Raw genomic sequence first — 4,515 nt, 5'->3', positions numbered from 1 at the left:
AAAAATTTTTTTTTGTTTATTTTTATTTATTTATTTGAGAGCAACAGAGAGAAGGAGGCAGAGAGAGAGAGAGAGAGAGAGAGAGAGAGAGAGAGAGAGAGAGAGAATAGGCACACCAGGGCTTTCAGCCTCTGCAAACGAACTTCAGATGTATGCGCCCCTTTGTGCATCTGGCTAATGTGGGTCCTGGGGAATTGAGCTTCAAACTGGGGTCCTTAGGCTTCACAGGCAAGCGCTTAACCATTAAACCATCTCTCCAGCCCTCATTCATCCTTTGATGTCCCACACTGAACTCCTAATCTTTCTCACCCATCACTAGTCTGACATAACTGATCACCACCAACTTCATCTTTATAATGCTCATGACAACTAGAAAATAATCTTTAAGTACTTCTCTTCTTCAAAATTTTATATTCAGTCTTTCAGAAAATCCTTTAATTTCAAAATATACCCCATATCTGGCTATCTTAACTGCATCTGTACAATTTTTAGTTAGATCTTCCATTCTTTTTATTTTTCTTTTTTTGTTTTTCAAGATAGAGTGTCATCTATCCCAGGCTGACCTGGAATTCACTATGTAGTTTCAGGACAGCTTCAAACTCACATGATTTTTCTACTTCTGTCTCCTAAGTGATGGGATTAAAAGTGTGCACCACCATGCCCAGTGTTCTTCCATCCTTATGCTCTGTAGTCTACTGTTAACAAATCAGCCATTACAATAAGTCTTTTAAAACCTGTTCCATTTATAGACCTCTGTTTAAATTCTCCCAAAAGCTCCCATTTCCTCAAGTTAAGAGCTGAAATCTGTATGATGACTCCATGGCTAAGACCTATTTTCTCCTCTGCACTTCCTACTCTCTTAATACTCTCTCCTTTGTGGTTGATCCTGGAGCCACAGCAAACCAGCAGCTCCTCACATATGATGAGACCCCCTCATCTTTGCTTTGGATATCGAAATTCTTCTCCCATGATGGATAATGCTTTCATCTTCTCTGAGGCTTTTCCTAACTCATCCTTTTTAAGCGAATCTTTTGGTTTTCAATATAGGAATATTATCTTGCTTCCCTATGCCACATCTTAGGAGTTGCTGCTGAAACCATTTTCACTTCATGACCCACTTCCATGGTTATTTTTTCTTCTTCTTCTTCTTCTTCTCCTTCTTCTTCTTTTTTTTTTTTTTTTTTTTTTAGTTTTTCTGAGTTAGGGTTTTGCTCTAACCCAAGCTGACCTGGAATTCACTGTGTTGTCTCAGGGTGGCCTCAAATTCATGGAAATCCTCCTACCTCTGTCTGTATTGGTATTAAAGGTGTGTACCACCATGCCCAGCTAACCATGGTATTTTTAATATCAGGAATGCAGCAACAGAGCCATTTTATTAATCCAGGGAGGAAATATATCTTGTCCTTGAGCCTTCAGAATGCTTCCTTTCAGTCATCTCTTTTCAAAAGAGCTTGCATTCCTACTCATTCAGCCTTTCCTGGGAAGACATTACTCCCAGCATCTTTTCCTTTGTCCTGATGTAAAGTAGTTGCCATATCTTTAATGGTAGTAATCTGTTTAACAATAGTAGCTTTAGCAACCTAAGACCAGTCTCCATGCCTGTAACTTTAAACTTGCTTGGATTTTTCCATATTTAAGTTATATATCCTTTAGTTCTATACCTTTTACCAACCATACCTGTTCATTACTTTTGTTTGTTTGTTTGTTTTTTTTTTGAGGTAGGGTTTCACTTTAGCCCAGGCTGACCTGGAATTCACTATGGCATCTCAGGGTGGCCTCGAACTCACGACAATCCTCCTACCTCTGCCTCCCAAATTCTGGGATTAAAGGCATGTGCCACCATGCCCGGCCTGTTCATTTCTTTTAAATTCAACCTTAATCAAACTATTTGGGCATGGACAGCATAAGACAGCCAGTCTTTATGCCACTATCCCAGTTTCAAGAACACTCTCTTTAGTCCTTTCTTTCCCTTTGAAAGTTCATAAGCCAACACAATTCTCTCTGTATTTAGTATTTTCAAACTCTCACCAGAATAGCCCATAAAAGTTGGCTTACCACTCTGTAAGGCTTCTGTAGTCACATGTACCACACCCATACACATTCCTCCAGCACACACTTTCCAAAAGAACAAAGTCCACATGGTCAGACTCATCACAGCAAGACCCCACTCTCAGTCCCAAATTCCGTTGTAGATAGCTCCTTGCTGCTGTGATGAAGTTCCATCAGTGGTAGAAGAAGCTGGCTTCATTTCATAAGCCCAAACTGAGAGAAAAGACAAAAAATAGCAGCTAAAGAACAAACAACACAGCAACAAACACTAACCACCAGAACTCAAATGCCTCTATGTAATCAGACCCTCCCCCCATTCCCTATCCCCACACCAGCAGGTTGCTGGAGACTTAAATAGGATGTTTAACCTTAATTAAAAAAAAAAAAAAAAAAAAAAAAACCTGAGAGGATCATTACCTGCAGTACTGTGGCCCTTCCCCTGTCTCCCTGGCCCAGTTTTACTTTTCAAACACTGGTGGTATAGGATCCTGGGGCTATCCCCATTCCCACAGTGTATTTCTGTAGACTCAGAACCCTGGGTAGGAACCCATTCTGCTCCCCATCTGCCCTGCCACGGTAGGTGGAAGGCTAGAGGTTTTCTCCCTTTGCTACCCCAACCATGGCCCAGAAGTCCAGGGTAGACCCCCATGTAGGGAGGCTACGGTAATTGCAGGTGCTGGTCATGGAATTATAGGAGACCCAGAACGAAGGTAAGAGGTGCGGAGTGGGCTCCAGGGGCCCTGGCAGGGCTCCAACCTAGGCAGCTGCATAGACTGGTCCAAGAGTGATTTCCCACTGCAGACACCAAGGAGGAACTCCTCACTAACCTTGTCAACTTTGCCTATGATCCAAACAACTACCAGTCTCTGTAGCAGCTGTAAGTCCTAGATCTACTCCTCAATTTGCTATCAATGAAACCCTAGGGGAGTTTGCTATTGGTAAGGCTGGCCAGATACCTGATCAGCTGGGACAAGATGAGTGAATTAGAAATGAGTCCTTAAGTAGAGCATGACAGCACACACTTGTAATCTCAATATTTGCAAGGCTGAGGCAGGAGGATTGCCCTGAATTTGGGGCATCTTGGGCGACCTAGTGAGAACTTGTCTCAAAAGAAAACAAGACGTGGGCTGGAAGGATGGCTTTGCGGTTAATGCATTTGCTTACAATGTCAAAGGACCCAGATTCAAGTCTCTGGGTCCCAGTTAGTCAGATGCACAAGGGGACACACACATCTGAAGTTCGTTGGCAGTGGCTGGAGGCCCTGGCATGCCCATTCTCTCTCTTTCCCTCTCCCTCTTTTTCTGTTAAATAAGTAAATAAGTAAAACAAACAAACAAACAAACAAACAAACAAAAAAAACCAAGAAGCCTAGCTCTGATGGTACACACCTTTCTTTAATCCTAGCATAGGCCAAACTGAGACTACCAAGTGAATTCCAGATCAGCTTGGGCTAGAGTGAGACTCTATCTTGAAAAACTAAAGAGAAAGAGAGAGAGAGACAGAGAGAGAACACTAGTGCAGGCTAACTTGGAACTCTGTAACAACAGGCTAGCCTCAAACTCACAGCAATCCTCTTACTTCAGCCTCCCAAGTGTTGGGATGGAAGACATGCACCACTATGTTAGGTCATGATAAAATGGAGTCACTGAAGACAGCAGGAGGGCCAGACACAAGAAAGTGGGTCATCCACATTCCTCAAGAAACTGTCCAGCCATTATCCCTTTATCCCTTCCTTGCCTAACAATGCCCCAGGTCTAGGTTTGCTTCCTCCTTATCTCCTACGTGGTCACTTCTGGTCTCACAGCCTATGGCTCATGTAAAGAACAAAGGAGTTCTTTTCCCTCCCCCCAGCTGAAGAGCTCTATACAGCTCACTGTGTGTCATCTCAAAATTGGCTATGCCCCACTCTTGAGAGTTAGTCCTGACAGCTGGTGCTTTTCCGGAATAAAAGCTTCCATCTTTGCCTCAGCGTGGCCTCCTTGTTCTTTGTCACTCCTTACATACTCCACCTGGCTTATTTCTATTGGATTTATTTTTGAAAAAAAGAAGTATTCTTTAAGGGGGATTTTTATTTGTTTACTTGCTTGCTTGTTTTGACATAGGGTTTTACTATAGCCCAGGCTGGCCTCAAACTTCCCATGTTCCTTCTACTTCAGCCTTCTGTGTGCTGGGTATGATTAAAGATATGTGCTGCCACACTTGGCTCTAAACCTCTTGTTTAGAGCAGTTTTAGAAAAATTATTAAGACATGGGGCTGGAGAGATGGCTCAGTGGATAAAGCACTTAAGATAGAGTACCTGGGTTGGATTATAAAAAGCCAGAAGCCATGTTGGGCTTCTGTAATCCCAGAGTGCTGACAGTGGTGGAGAGATAGGAAGTGGAGACAGGAGAGTTTCCTGGAAGCTGGAGGGGAGCCCAACCAAGAACAGCAGGAGAATCCAGAGCAAGACAGCCTGCCTCAAGTGA

At 43.0% G+C, this 4,515-nt stretch overlaps 1 pseudogene; it reads left to right on the top strand.

The window, feature by feature from the left end:
- Positions 1–2,668: 2,668 nt before the first annotated feature.
- LOC105944986 lies at positions 2,669–3,031 on the top strand (annotated as a pseudogene).
- The last annotated feature ends 1,484 nt before the right edge of the window (positions 3,032–4,515 follow it).

This window comes from Jaculus jaculus, chromosome 2 (genome assembly GCF_020740685.1).
Source record: "Jaculus jaculus isolate mJacJac1 chromosome 2, mJacJac1.mat.Y.cur, whole genome shotgun sequence".
Classification (NCBI taxonomy): domain Eukaryota; kingdom Metazoa; phylum Chordata; class Mammalia; order Rodentia; family Dipodidae; genus Jaculus; species Jaculus jaculus.
The sequence above is the reverse complement of the archived record's forward strand: the minus strand, read 5'-3'. Positions and strand labels throughout refer to the sequence as shown.